The sequence below is a fragment of the Alligator sinensis genome, unplaced genomic scaffold (genome assembly GCF_000455745.1).
Source record: "Alligator sinensis unplaced genomic scaffold, ASM45574v1 scaffold1213_1, whole genome shotgun sequence".
Taxonomy (NCBI): Eukaryota; Metazoa; Chordata; order Crocodylia; family Alligatoridae; genus Alligator; species Alligator sinensis.
The window spans coordinates 798,319-813,721 of NW_005842401.1; the positions used below are offsets into that span (position 1 = coordinate 798,319).

Genomic DNA, 15,403 nt, shown 5'->3' on the forward strand with positions numbered 1-15,403 from the left:
ACACATTAGACACATCAGACACATTTTTTTAGAAACTAGGCTGTGGTAGCTTTCTCATTAGTATGACAAGTAAAATCACATTCAACACACAAAGCCATGAGCCTTGTGTACATTCTTACAATACAAATGTTTCCTATAACCTCTGAGCACTCTGCAGCATCCCACCTCCCTTTAGCCATACAAACTTTTGAGGGGTTTTTTTTATTTTCAGTAAAATAGTATTGAAATTCAGTCTTGGAATTCTTATGTAATCAGTCTGTGCCCCATGACCATGAGTTTTGAATGTTCCCTTATGAACATTAGTGTTGAAGAGAAGTTAGAGAAAACAATTTCAACTGCTGTTCAGGGAAGTAAGTAAAATGCTACTTTAGCTTCCATCAGATTCCTCCTTAGGATTCACCTCTGCCCTGATGTCAAGATAACACAGCCATCTGGTAATGGCTGAGCAGGTGGCAAGTTGTGATTGCTGTCATTACTGATACTGATTAGCTTATTATTCCTATGAATCATGCATTTAGCTAATCCATGCAAAAATAGACTTGTATTATTATTATTATTACTAGTAGTATTCTTTGCCCCCCCCCAGCCCTCCAAGCCATTCTCTTTCTAATACCTCCCAGTCTGCTTCTTGTCTATTTATACTATAAGTTTAGGGGAATGAAAATGGTTAGGGGGCTGGGGCACATGACTTATGAGGAGAGGCAGAGGGAACTGGGCTTACTTAGTCTGAAGAAAAGAAGATCGAGGGGATTTGATAGCAGCCTTTAACTACCTGACAGGTGTTTCCAAAGAGAATGGAGCTAGACTGTTCTCAGTGGTTGCAGATGTCAGAACAAGGAGCAATGGTCTCAAGATGCAGCAAGGGAAGTTTAGGTTAGATATTAGGAAAAACTTTCTCACCAGGAGAGTGGTGAAGCACTGGAACAAGTTACCCAGGGAGGTGGTAGGATCTTCATCCTTAGAGGTTGTTAAGACCTGGCTAGACAAAGACTTGGCTGGGATAATTAGTTGGGGATGGTCCTGCTTTGACCAGGGAGTTGTACTAGATGACCTCCTGAGGTCCCTTCCGATCCTAATTTTTCAATGATTCTATGATTCTAAGTTCTTTAAAGCAGGGATTGTCACTTCGGGTGTGTCTACCTCATCTACAACAGTGCTAGGAAGATCTGTCCTAATGAAGCCCACCTGCTCCATTATTTATATTCCAGTGGTCTTCAACCTGTGGTCTATGGACCCCTGGGGGTCCAGAGATTATGTCTAAGGGGTCTGCAAAGGATAACTATGATCAATCAATAGTATTCGAATACTTGTACTTACAATTCAAAGGGGTCTGTATCTCCATTCAAAATTTTTAGGGGTCCACATATTAAGTTTGAAAACCACTGTTATACTCTTTGAAGTGACTGAAAAACTGACATGTGGTTGCTTTATGGTTGATGGCCTGGGCTCACCCTACCACAGTCTTAGTCTCTGGTTAACTCATGGTAACATTCAGAAGGTAACTGAGTGACATCATGTCACCGTACAGTGATGTAGAGTAGGCGGGAGTCAGTGGGGTGCACTTTCATAGTGATGTTCCTTACCACGAGGTAGGCAGACATGCCCTTTGTGCAGGAGCATAATTAGGGCAGGGTGATAGGGGCATCCACCCTGGCTGTCAACTATGAAGGATCCCTCCCATGCCAGGATTTTTTGCCATGGCCCATGGCAGGGGATGCTCTGCTTCCCCTACCTGGCCGTATGAACCAGGCAAGGCTGTGCTGAACTAATCAGTGTATCTGGTAGGCAGAGGCAGTGAATGGATCTAGAAGAACGGTGCTCCCATCCTCCCTTCTTCAGCTTGCCCCCTGCCAACCAGAACCTTTCTCTGCACTGCCTTTGCCTGGCCACAGGAGCTGGGCAGAGCAACCTGAACTACAGCATATCTAGGGGTGAGGAACAAGTGGGGTAAGCAGAATGGTCCCCCCTCCTGCCCTGGGAACTCCATGAATACCCTACACCACTGGTTTTGTGTCTTTACAATGCTCAGCACAATGGTGCCTCAGTTTGTAGGGCTGTGCGAAACAGCCTCTCTTTAGTAGGGCTGTGCGAAACAGCACCATTTCATTTCAACTTCCATTTCACCATTTTGATGGGACAGTGTTTCATTTTGAGTTTCATTTAGTTTTGATCCACTGCTCCGTTTCGTTTAGTGGAAACTGTTTTGCTGTTTCAAGGTTTTGCCCATAGGCTATAATGGGGAAGCACAAAACTCCCCATAACATTGTCATTTTTTGACAGATTTAGATGAAAACAGCAGAGACAGTAGCACCTTTTGAGGCCACAAAGCTTGCCAAGTTTCAAGGAGATAAGTTCAGGGGTTTCTGGGAAATTTCACTTCAATCTGCTGACAAGAAAAACCCATGTTACGTGTGTGTGTTGAGGTGCAGCAGGGTGAAAACTGAAGGCATGGTAGCCCTTACTGAGGTCATAAAGCCTGCCAGGTTTCAAAGAGATAGATGCAGGGGTTTCTGGGAAACTGCACCTCAAGCTGCTGACAAGCAGAACTCGTGACGTGTGACTGTGTGTGTGTTAAGGTGTGCCCTCACTGGCGCTGGGGCCTCTACACAACACAGTAGTATGCCCTTCCCCTACAGCCCTCAGCTCAGTCCACCACTTAAAATAACAACAGGTAATAACTTAGTAAGCAGCACAGTAGCACCAGCAGCATTTCAGGCAGCCAAACTATCACAGAGCCTTTCTTTCCTTTCCTGCAGGAGCTTCTTCTCCAGCAGCTGCCAGAGAACTCTCCCTGCCAGCCCCAGCCCCGGGGCCTAGGGCCCTGCATCCTTCTGGTCAGCTGACCGGGGACAGGTGCTAGGGGTGTTGTTCTAAGGACATGGCACTGGCAGACAAGGTTCTTTGGGTCAATCTAATCTGGTATCTTTTAGTAGAGCAACTGAATAGTTAGAGAAATATATCTTAGCAAGCTTTTGGGTTGAAAAACCCTTCATCAGGCTGAGGAAGCACCTGCAGTTGGTGTGTGTGCTGTTCCTGGATGGAAGGCATAGTAAAGATGCCAGAGGCTGGCAATGCAATTCAGGTAAGAAAGCCAGTCAGTGAAAATGTAAATGGAGGTGTCAGGGGGTGAGGGACAGGCTGGGGAGAAGGGCGGGGGAAAAGGGGGATGTAGAAGTGCAGGTAAAAGAGGAGAGGTGTCTGGGGAGTCAGATGTCCAGCAGGTTGTAGTGTGTCACAATTCCAATGTCTATATTAAGTTCATGAGTTTCTGTACTGAGGAGGTTGATGAAGTGCAGTTCATAGGCTTGTCTGTGAAAAGTGGTTTGTAAATTCAAACATGCCTCACAAACCTCATTAACCTCATCACCAGAAACTAACTTCCTATAGCCCAAAACACATTGAATGGATCCAGGCCATGCCATGACAAGACATGCAAAACCTGCCAACAGTATCTCCAGTATGGAGATATCTTCACAATACAATACATATCTCCATCAGGGCACCAAGTGCCCTGATGGAAAGTACGTGGAGACACCAAGCAAAAACTGCACACCAGAATGAGCGCACACTGAAAATCTATCAAAGACAAGAACAGAACGCCACCTGTCTCCAATCTCTCAGGCCTGATCCTCAAAGGGAATTTACACAGCCCTGCTCTTTAGTCCTCTAGGCTCTGCAATAAAAATTATAGATAGTAACAACAAAATGATGCCTAGCAAGGATTTTAAAAGTCTTTAATAGCATGGATTGGATCTTTATAAAGGTGTGTTCTCATGGGTTGCTTCCCTCCTATTTTAAGTTATATAATGTCTCTGGCAAGATAATTGCCAGCATGGAAAAATAATGTTAGAAAAGCAGTTAGCTGTCTTTGAATGCAGCTTAACAACCAGATGGGAACAAGAAGCTCATTCTGACCAGCCAGAGTCCTTGAACCAATGTTTGAGAACCACCAATACATTGAATTTTATATATAGGCAAGCCCCACTTAGCGCTCTTAATTGGTTCCTGAAAAACCAAGTGTTCAGCAAGACGAGTGTTAAGCGAAATCAAAAGTATTTTTGCAGTCCAAGATGGTGACTGCAATTGTTTTTAATGACCTACCGTGAGCATTATAACGAGACTAGCTGAGCACTAAGTGAAATCAGGTATCAATTTCAAATGAGCGTTATAGCGAAATAGTGCTAAGTGAAACAGCATTATATGGGGGGGTTGCCTGTATCATACAGCTGGAGATAATTTCCCATTTTTAACTGTTTAGAGCTGGCTTTTCTCACCATGGACCTCCCTTCTCCTTGTTACTTACACTTCTTGCTTCCTATCAATATTGAAAACAGCAACAGCAATACTGAAAACAGCATCTTTATTTTGAATGTTGCTGCTTTAGGCTGTATCCTACCACTCACATAATGTGAGGGAAAAGCAGTGGAAGAAAGTGTAAGGAACATTTTCTTATGTAAATAGCTAGAGAGAATGACTCCCAAGACTTGTTGGGCTGTGGGGCTTGGTGAGTCATGAGCACACTGTGAAACTTAAGATCTGCTGCAAGGTGGTGCGAGTAGCTGGCTAGGGTAAGTATTTGCTGCTAGTGCAGCTGGGTATGCATGCTGCTGCTGCTGCTGCTCTGAGGAACAGGAAGCAGTGCCTATGGTGGGTTGCACAAAGGCTGACTAAAATGTTTGTGGTTTAATGCACACCTTTTTCTGCTCTTATTAATCTTAGTATTAGGATTTGTTAAAAATCTACTCAAAATAACTATTTAGCCCACACGCTATTCAGTTTCCATATACTCACCAAAGGGTGCGTGTCCCTTCATCAAAACTAAATTCACATCTTGGCTCCACCACAGAGTAAGTGACCTCAGGCAAGTTGCTTCCCTAATTCCAGTAGTTTGCTTTTTTGTTGGCAAAATAAGAGCACGCTTCCCATGTGACAGCAGTGTTGCGAGCACATCTTAATATTTGCGATGCTCAAATGAATATATGTAGATAGATCAACAAACAGAGGAGTCCCACACTTGGGATAGCACAAATCTGGTTCTTAAGTCATCTTTGCCAGGGATGCTTTCTTGGACTTTGACTACAGTTCAAGGAGTTCACTTTTTTTTTCGAGAACAAAATGTAAACACATCAAGCAGTGTGCAGCCAAGCGTAAATATAGCTCCTTCTTCCTTGGTTACAGTTATCAGAACTTTTTCTCTTTTTTGTTAAAGACTAGAACGGGGGTTGACAACATTTTAGGGCAGAGAGCCAAAACCCCCAAAACCTTTACTTGGAAGATGTTGGTGTGCCAGGGGCAGATGGTGGGGGAGCTGCAAGGGGCCTGATCCTTATTGTGGCAGCACAGCCCGGACTCCTTTTCACCATCCGCCCAGAGACAGGCATGCACTTGCTGCTGGCAGTGAACCTGGCTGGGGCTCTGAAGACCCTGGTGCAGCTTCTTGCACCTCCCTGTTGCCTGGTGTAAGCAGCCTGGGCTCCATGGTAAGCAGCAGGGGCTGCCCAGAGCCTGGGTCAGCTGTGGCAGGCAGCTGAGAAGTGCAAGTGGCTGCACTAAGTTCTGCAGAGCCCCGGCCTGACTAATTGCCAGTGGCAGGTGCACACATGCCTCAGGACAGACACCAGGGAAGGGCCTAAGGCTCTCCTGCCACAACAAGGATTGGGCCCCTAGCAGCTCCCCTACTATCTGCCCCAGGTGTCAGTGCACCTGCCACCAGCAACAAGCCTGGCCGGGGCTCTGCAGACCCTGGTGCAGCTGCTTGCAGGTTCCTGGCTGTCTACCACAGCTGGCCCAGGCTCTGGGCAGGCCCTTGCCATCTGCCATAGATCCTGGACTGCTTGTGGCAGGTGGCAGGGAGGCTGCAAGCAGCTGCATCAGGGTCTGCAGAGCCCCAGCCCAGCTTGTTCCTGGCAGTAGGTACATGTGTACATCTAGGCCACGGGTAGGCAAAATGCGGCCTGAGGGCCGGATGTGGCCCGCCAGACCATTCTATCTGGCCTGCGGGGCCCCTAAAAAATTTAGAAAATTAATATTTATCTGCCCTGGGCTGCCTGTCATACAGCCCTCAATGGCTTGCCAAAACTCAGTAAGCGGCCCTCTGCCCAAAATAATTGCCCGCCCCTGATCTAGTCAAACGGTGGGGGAGCCATGAGGGGCCCGATCCTTGTTGTGGCAGTGAAGCCCCAGCCCCTTCCCCACTCTCCACCTCAAGGTGTGCAAGCCAAGCAAAATATCCATGCTCTGGCATGCATGTTGGAGGTTGCTGACCCCCTGGAATGCAATAATATGCAACACTGAGATATACAAAATTACATTCATTTTTGTGAGAGTGCCTTTACAAGCACAAACAGGTCTGGCTATTTTTAGTATAAGAAAAAACTAACATGATTATATAAAATCTTTTGGCAAGTCTGTTTGTGACTATGGTAACACTTTAGGACTCTGAAGAGAAGACAAGGACTTCTTAAATAATAGGGTTATCTGAGTCTTGTTGTCCATGGGCTGCTTGTGTGATTGTTCTTCAGCTGGCTTAGGATAACCATTGTAAAGGGGGCTATGACATATCTGAATCTGTAACAGCTTAATTGGCCAGTATTTTTATTATCTCGATATCAAGACATTAGCATATGTTATACTGTGGTTTCTTAGGGAAGAAAATAAAGTATGTCTTGTTTATCTCATATCTCTGTATTGTGCTTTCTTACCTAGTATTGTCTAATTTCTTCCAAGAACTACCATGTAAATAGAAAATATATGTCTGTGAAGGTGTGACAGTCCACTCTCATTTCCTCTTTTGCCCAAATTACTTTTGTTTAGATGTAGATAGCTTTTGAGTAGAATTTTAATGTGATGTGATGTGGTGTATTCTTACTGTCTCTCCAAAATGTTAATATTATATCATCATCTTCTAGAAGGTCTGGCTCATCCTCAGGGTATTTTTTTCATTGCCGGAGGGGCTGCTGCTGCATTCCTACTACTGATAATTCTCCTGATCATCATTATCAGCACCGTTGTTTACCACAGAAAGTAAGTAGAGTAACAGATTCAAGTCCTCATTGTAGCGGGTAGCTCCAAAGTGTCACAGACCCATATTGGCTATTTTCCTATTGTCACAACTGCTAATGCTTTAGCATCCACTGTAGAGTTGATTAAAAAAAAAACAAACCCCTAGAAGTGGGTTTGGAAAATTCCATCTTTTTTTTCAAAATTCCATGCTTTGACAATTCTGCTCAGTTCTTCATCTAGTTGAAAACAGTGGGGGGAAATGCAACATTTACTCCATTTTTAAATTTTAAAATAAGCTCTACTTTTATTAAATGCTTAGTGAAATAAACCTCAACTGGAACATTTTGGAACAGAAGTATAGCAATGTGGCCAGCCACCAGGGGCAGCTGTTATGCACATGGTAGCTTCTAGTTGTGGCTGCACTGGCTGCAATAGCAGCCAATTTTTCCAGTCCTCCTGTCCTCCAAGTTGGCATCCTAGTCATGCCATTGCTTTGGAATGATATGACAAGGGACTCGGTTCTAAATTTGTCAGTCCCTCTGTGAGTGGCTAAGCTCAAACTGGTCTATAGTATTGCTCCAAATTTACAGTATCCCTGGCCAAAATGAGTGAAAGAAGCTGGACTTGAATTTGATGTTAGTTTTTGTGAAAGTGATAAATGAAAAAAAGAGTAATTCTGCCCCACTTTCCCCAATGGCTTAAATCATTTTAAGAAAGAGGTTATCATTATATCCTGGCAAACAGTTTTGCATTTCTGTGAAAAAGGATATTTTATATATGGACTTACTATGTGCTGTACACCAGCAATACTGAGCCCTGTAGGAGCCAAAGCCAATCTCGGCCCCCAAGTAACTTATATTTTATATGTAAGCCAGACATACAAAGGCAGGATTTCAGAGGCACCAGGAGAGACTGTAATTTGTTGTTTTCTTTGGTTTGTTAGGAAAGTAAGCCAGCCCACCATTATATGTTTAATGGCTGTTTAAGTCTGTATAGTTATTATTTGTGTACTGATAATTTAATGTCTCTATTGTGCTAGAAGAGCCACAGTAACAAATTGGTTGAGGTGTCTTCCTTTAGATCCAGAGGAGGGAACATGAGCCCTGCTTCAGGATCTTATTGAAGTCTGCTTCTAGTAACTCCAGCTGTAGATGGGTTCTTGGTCATTTGGACTGGAGAGTCAAAGGTGGCTGGATGTGATACCACATCGCTTTTTTGTGTTCTGTTTGCTACAAGATCTGGGAAGCATTAATTATGTCACCAAGCTGTGTTCCAGACATTTGGCCTTTTCTGAAAGTTCAGGTTGTTAAGCTATTTCAATGCACATGCTAGTAACTGTACCAAAACCATGTAGTTCCTCTATAATATACCTGTTGAATGTGTATCACCAGAAAGAAGAGGAGAAGGATCATGACCATGTCAAAGACTTTTTACTCTACTCAGAACAGGGTAAGACCGATTAGAGAATTACTTGCTTTTAATTGAATTTTCCCAATATCTTTCTTTTCTGTGTACTGTGTATGTATCTTTTACACCTACTTTCCATATCCAAGTTAAACATCGACCAAACTCTAGTATTTGTGACATTTCTTCATAATTTTCTTTTTGCTTTTAGTGTTCTTTACTGCATATGCAAAATCAAGGTGTGAGGGGGCTAAGGCTCTTTTTATTTGCAAATTGGTGTGATACATGGAGCACTGGTAGTTTTTATCGTTGTTTCCGTTAAGCATCCATATGTAAAAAAGGTGAGAAAATGTTACCACGTGTAAGACAAGTAGTTTGACCATAATCATTTCCCAGATCTTGTAATTCAGTTGCTCTTAATTTTCTTGAGACGTTTTCAGAGCTTCCCTTTATACTGAGCATTGACTGGAAGCAGAGGTTAAAAACAAGCAGTAAGATAAAGCAGAGATGGTTCAGGGCTGAGTTAAATCAACTTGGAAGCCTCCCATCTTCTGAGAAGGTGAGCTGTAGTGGCTTTCTTCCCCTCTGCAGGCAGATTTAGATTACTATTGTGGAACTAGCAATTGCCCTAAGATGGGAGCAACTTTGGAAATACGACATGTATTGAAAATGCAGGGTGTTTTTTTTTTCACTTTTCACTTCATATATTCCCTGAAAATGATTTGAAATAGCCACATTTTTTAGGGAGCTGTTTTAGAATGTAATGGCAATTTCAAAATAAAATAATTTTGGGTGCAAAGATCATTTACTGGGCCACATCACTTCTTTATGGCTAGTGACAGAAGTTACACATGAACCGGTTTAAATGATCAGAAACTGGTTTAAACCTGTAACAGAAAAGAAGTTTAGTGCACACAAGCCAGTTTCAAACTGGCCAAAACTAGTTTAAGATAAACCTGGTTGAATGCAGTATCAGCCTTAAATGATTTAGGTCAAACCGGTCTATGGAAGTTCTGTCCCAAACCCCTTCCTGGTTCAAGTTAAATCACAGTCCCTCAGTACCCCAATGTGCTTGGCAATCCTGGACTGGGCTGTGCTGTCTGCTTGAGCAGAGCAGGATTGGCCCTGCCCCTCTGCTGTCTAGCCAGAGCAGTGAGGGCTGGCTGATAGGCCTGTGTGAAGCGGCTAGTATTCACTTCAGATTCGGGGGCCCTGAAGGGCAGTTTAGGGGCTTCCCCCTTCCTCCTCTAGGCATATCCCAGCTGGGGTCCCTGCAGGCCAGGGTTGGGGTTTATACCCCTCTCCCATCATACTCAGAGGCCTTCTGGGGCCTGGCCATGCCCTCCTTCCCTGCCCAGCTCAGCTTCCTTTTAGCCTTCCAGCCACTGCCAAAGGGAAGGGAGGGCTTGCTCTAGTGCCCCCCAGCTTCTAGCCTGAGTCACTGCAGGCATGTGGCTGCATTTCCAGAATCAAAAGTGAATGTCTGTTTCCTTGCTTCTCAGTTCAATCTACACAGGTTGGACTAGCCTGCAAAGATTTAATGAATTCAGGCATGGGCTTTTTGAATGTCTGTTCTTAGCCTACATGGCTGTAAATAATAAGTGCAGTTGACAGTGCTGCCATAGTGTTCACTGCTGCTTTGTCATTTCTTCCTCATGGCACACAAGTTTTACTTCAAAATTGCCATTACTTTCTGAAACACCCCTGTATAAGTAGCAGTTTTACTACAACTTGACCCTGGAATGAAGCGATAATAGCCCTATATTTATGAAGAAGTTTTATGTTTTGAAAACTCACGTGTCACAGATTTAGCCTTTGGGAGCTCCATTTGCCAAGTACTGATATTTACTTATTTCCCTCCCTCCCTGCCACCACTTACCACTTTGGTCAGATCCTCACCTGGTGTGTTCCAGACTTTAATTCCAATAAAGTCAGCCAACCAATGTAAATGTGCTCCAGAGTCAGAATCTGACCCTATTTAACTGTTATTTTCAGTGGCATCAGGAAATGAGGAAATGCACTACCAGTTGTTATTCCTAGGAACACTGATATGATTTATAAGATAACTAGAGTTTTTAAAAATGAGATCCAGAGATCCCTGCCTAGTCAAAGGGTTTTAAATTACAGCTTCAGCAGTTGGCAATGGGCGATGTCAAATTTGGTGTTGCATACACTGCTAGTGGTAAGCCTGGCAAGCAAGCAAGCAAGAAAGGGGGTAATGAAGGTGATTTTCAGTGGAGAAGGGCATGTATATTTGGATAATTTTATAGTTTCTCCTTTAATCTCTAATTGCTTCTTGTTCTTGTTCAGGCCCTTTCTTTTGCCTTGCACTTCCCTTCTCTCATTTCCATGTCTCAGGAGAAGCAGTGTAACAAGGGAGGAGGTTGGATCCTAGTCTAGATGGGAGATATTCTCTTGCCAGCTTGATAGTTGAAATGGGGCAAAGGGGAGGAAGGGAGAACCAATTTTCAAAGTAATGTGAGCAGCTAGGCTTAGACAACTGGGACATCCTACAGAATCAGGACAATCAGTAAAAGCCATTTATCTGGGCATCTACCGTAGTTACGTGGGGATGGTCTACCAGATTATAAATAAAGAATGGAGTTAACTGCCTTTTACCTATATTTTAAAAAGATTTTATCAGTAGAATCTTAGGCACTTACAGGTTTAAGCAGTAGATGAATGGGGAATTGTAGGAGCTAAGTGATACCTAAATGTTGGAATTGGGTACCTGAGCTAGCAGTTAGGTACCTAAGTTCCCTTATGAATTAAGAATCAAATCTACAAAGGAAACTTAAGTGTTTCAACATCAAGCTTTGAAACACCTAGATTTCAAGTGCCGGTCCACCTAATGGAATCAGCAGCTCTAAGTTTTCTGCCTAAACTCTCTGTATAATGCATGAAAACATGTTTTTACTTAAGAACATGATCCACAAAAGCTAACGTGCTGTGCAGGGAGCTACCTGAGCATGCCAATGGGAAATATTATGTTTTAAATAGACATGTTTTGAATCTCACCCTTCTCTAAGACTTAAGTGCCCCTCCATACATGGAATTCATCACCCTGAACCCTCCTTTAGCATAATGTCTACATAAGCACTTCCTCAGAAACTGGGGTCCTGAGGGCAGAATCCTGTTTCACCCACAACACTTCTGTAGTGTGGCTGCTGGCTAGTTCCTGAGATCAATGACCAGAATTAGGCAGGCATCCTATTTTGCCTGTCCAGACAAATTATTGTCCTGTACTTTCAGTGGGTACAAGCACGCAACTTGAGCAGGCCCACAGGTGAATCTGACTTTGCCCTGCAGGAATGAGCAACTGCTTCTAATGAAGAACAACTCTTCATTTCAATGGGCAGCACGTAGATGCATTTTTGTAACAAGTGGAAGGATTTAGTCCAATGGACTTGTATCAGTGCTAGTGGGTGGAGGCTCTGGCTTGTTATATGCAAAATGAACTGAAAACAATTGAATCATCAGCCTTGACTTTAACCATGCCACTCTCTTGATTAACCGAATGTGTTATGAGAGGTGTTACAGGAGAAAGGTAATTTCAGGAGAGATTTTCCAGGGGAGAGAAACCACCAGTGTCCCAGGAGGCAAGTTCTTCCAGGCCAGCCTAGTTTGTTGTCTTATGATCAGGTTGTTGCCCTGTACTGAGGGTGGTCAGTGTTCCTCTGTGTACCCTTGGCAATGTTGGATCACAATGGAATGTAAATGGACTTAGCTGCATCTTGCCCAGCACTAAATTGCTTCCGAGCATGCACAATAGGAGCAAATTTAGTTGGGTTGGACAGAACTATAGCTGTGTAAGGTAGTTAGCAATTCACATGTGATTTGCGTCATTATGCAAAGCACAACAGGAGGACATTTGGGGTGCATCTAGACAAGAGGTTCTGGGGGGTCTCCTGGGGCAGCCGTAGCACCAGTTCAGTCCACCTCTCTTGGAAGCCCATTCCAGATCCTGGCCACCCTTACTGTGAAAAATTTCTTCCTAATATCCAACCTAAATCCACTCTCAACTAGTTTACACCCAAACTAGTGTAACTCAGATTAGGCCAGGCTACAGTTCAGGTAAACCTCCAAAATTAAAAGTGTTTTCCTGAAAGGAACCTTTATGGTTTTGCAATTTACACTTCATTATCCTGCCAACTTCCATGCATGATAAAAAGAAGAGAAACAAGTTGGGGGTTTAAACTAAACATAGTATGTAATAAGTAAATTGGGAAAATAATGCAATGGCTTTAGGTTTCAAGTGATACATTTGAATTTTTCCCCAAGTATAAATTAGCACCCAACAATTCCCCTGGGAAGAGAAATAGTTAAAACTCAAAGTTCTAGATGCTTTGAGAAAACTCTGGACATTTGAAAAGTTAAGATTATTAAACATGGTAAATTTTTGCAACTTCCCTTCCTGTCTCTATTCTTTCTAATTTTAGTTTCACTACTGCATTATCTTCTATTGTTGTAAATGAGATCTGTGCTCAGTGCTATTTACATGCTAATCTTTGCCTCAAGCCACTGTTACGAAAGCAGCTTTTCTATATTTTTCTGATATTCTTATTCTTGTTGCACTGAAAACAGTTGAAGCTCACAACTAACAGGCGCACTTGCAGTTTAGCTCCATTGTGAGTTTCCTTTGAGTGAAATAAAGTGTTCTCTTTTGCTGAACCTCTGCCATTTGCAGTTCATTGTTGAAACCCTTTAACTTCTTTGTGTTCTTCTAGCCCATGAACAGTTATGGAAGATCCCATTTTGTTAGCACACCAAACTCAGAAAGAGAAGGAGCTTCCACATCCAGGCAGACAGAGGATATTTATGTCAACTACAGAAACTTCTCACGCTAACCCAGGATAAGAATATGCGCTGCTGCCTTATGTCTGAATTAACTAATCAAAGTACTGCACAATCATAGGCTTCTCTTGAATTATCTGTTTATACAAGCTTGACCTATTCATAAGTCTCCCATCAACTGCCCAACTCTGGCTGTCTACACTGCATTCTGCAGTACAGTTTAGATACCTGATACAACTTTAAACAAGAAACAGGGAAAATGACCTGCACTGGTCATCCTGGTAGAATGCCCAGACTGCTTTGGGTTCCTTTGTTAACTTGTTTAAGGTAGGTTTGGTATATCTACTATACAATGCAGTCCCTATCTGGAGCGGGACAGTATTTATGTTTATGATTTAAACTTTCCTAGTCCATATTTTAAGCAATAATATTTTTGGTGGGGGAAATAGATTAAGCACCAAATTCAATTCTGATATCAGTATAACTAAATCTGTTCACACTAGGGCTGAATTCCATGAAAGATTGATGTGAAAGAGTGAAGCAGAAGGAAAACATGTTCTTTTTAGTCTAGTTTCATGTATTGAACCTCACCAGTGGCTATCCCAATCAATGTTTTATAGTGGTGGCAGTATGAAACTCTTTTTTGTTGCCTATTGGCAATATCCGTGGATGTGAAATGAAACTGAGTTCCCCAGGTAAAATAAAATAACCTTTTCCTTCCTTGCTTTAAGTTGCTGGCACATGACATATTTGTTATATAGCTAATTGGCCTTGCTATATAGTAGAAATAGAGCTTTAGACAGTAGTATATCATTTGAATCCAGATTAAAGTTAGTCCTTGAAAAATAAGTAATAACCATTATTGTGGGAAGTTTCTACTTGTGTGTCCACTTCTCTAGTGTATTACATCTAGGAGTAGTCATTTGCCCAATGCAAACCGACTCTCCTGCCATCTAGTGGCCAGACATTGTAATGGTACACTTAGATGGAAAGTGGTGCATCCACTCGCTTCTTATTACAAAGTAAATTTTACTGTGAAGTAAAATTCAGGTAAACTATTGCATAGAAATCTTGTCATGCGTACACACCCTAAGAGTTAGTAGGTGCTGTCCATCTGATAGAGCCCCAAGCTCATGCAGACTTTCCCAGCAGTCATTACAGTCACTTGGGTTCGCATGATTTTGACATGGGCTGGGGGCAGACTGTTTAACTCTCAGGATAAAAATAAAACCACAAGACTCTGTCATAAGCAAGTTATAGTTAATAATAATTTATTGTAAGATTTAGTTGCACAAAAAATAAATGAGACCATGGAGAATACATGAGTAAATGAGGCAAAGCAGAAAAAGCATGGATAAGAACATTCACAAATTGATATATATGTATATACACGCACATATATAGATGTGTGTGTGTGTATATATATGTATATATATTTTGCAGAAACCTATAGAAGAAAACACACAAATAGAAAGAAAAATCCCCAAACAAAGAAAACCAGAAGACAGACCTAAGAAGTGGGGAGTGTCTATACATCCTGTTGGCCCTTTACACAAGTGCTTTCAGGGAATGTTTGTGTGCATGTGTAGAATGATCACTTTGTCATGGAGGACAGAACCCACATAACTGAGGGTGTTACCATGAAGACTACTAGTCTCATACAACTGCATACTATTATGCCATAACATACTATATACTGTATGCCAGGACCAAGAATCACTCCTGTTTTGCATGGTACCTTTTTTCTCTTGAAACATTAGTGAAAATAGCATTGAACTTGAACATTCCTAGAAAAGGAGGGAAAAGGCAACATTATTCTGCCTAAGGATTCATTATCATTGCCACTTAGTTTGGCTGGGAAAGAGCATTGGCAGCAATCTGACAGCAAAAGCAATTTCTACTTAGTCTCTTTCAACAGAAGGCTGTTTTCATGTGAATGAGAAAACAGTGATCTAGATTCTTCTGGTCATCATGTGGGCACATGTGTTTCAGACTATGGGGTAGATCACAGCATTGTGCAGTTATCTTACACTTCAGCTAAAATTGAGAAGTGCTAAAGACTAAAAACCCAAACAAAACATCCTTTAACCTATCATTGAAGAGTTTCATTGTTTACAATGTCAAACACCATTAGAAAACATCACTTTTTGGCTCTGTGAACGCCTTAACAAATACCTATACACATTACAAGGGGTACTTTACT

The 15,403-nt window shown here is 42.4% G+C and overlaps 1 long non-coding RNA gene across 1 annotated transcript; it reads left to right on the top strand.

Moving 5' to 3' along the window:
• The first annotated feature begins 4,487 nt into the window (after window positions 1-4,487).
• LOC102380581 lies at window positions 4,488-13,379 on the top strand. Its single transcript, XR_324561.2, has 4 exons — window positions 4,488-4,568; window positions 6,909-7,023; window positions 8,394-8,451; window positions 13,134-13,379. It is a non-coding gene; the product is annotated as an uncharacterized LOC102380581 (long non-coding RNA).
• Window positions 13,380-15,403: the final 2,024 nt, after the last annotated feature.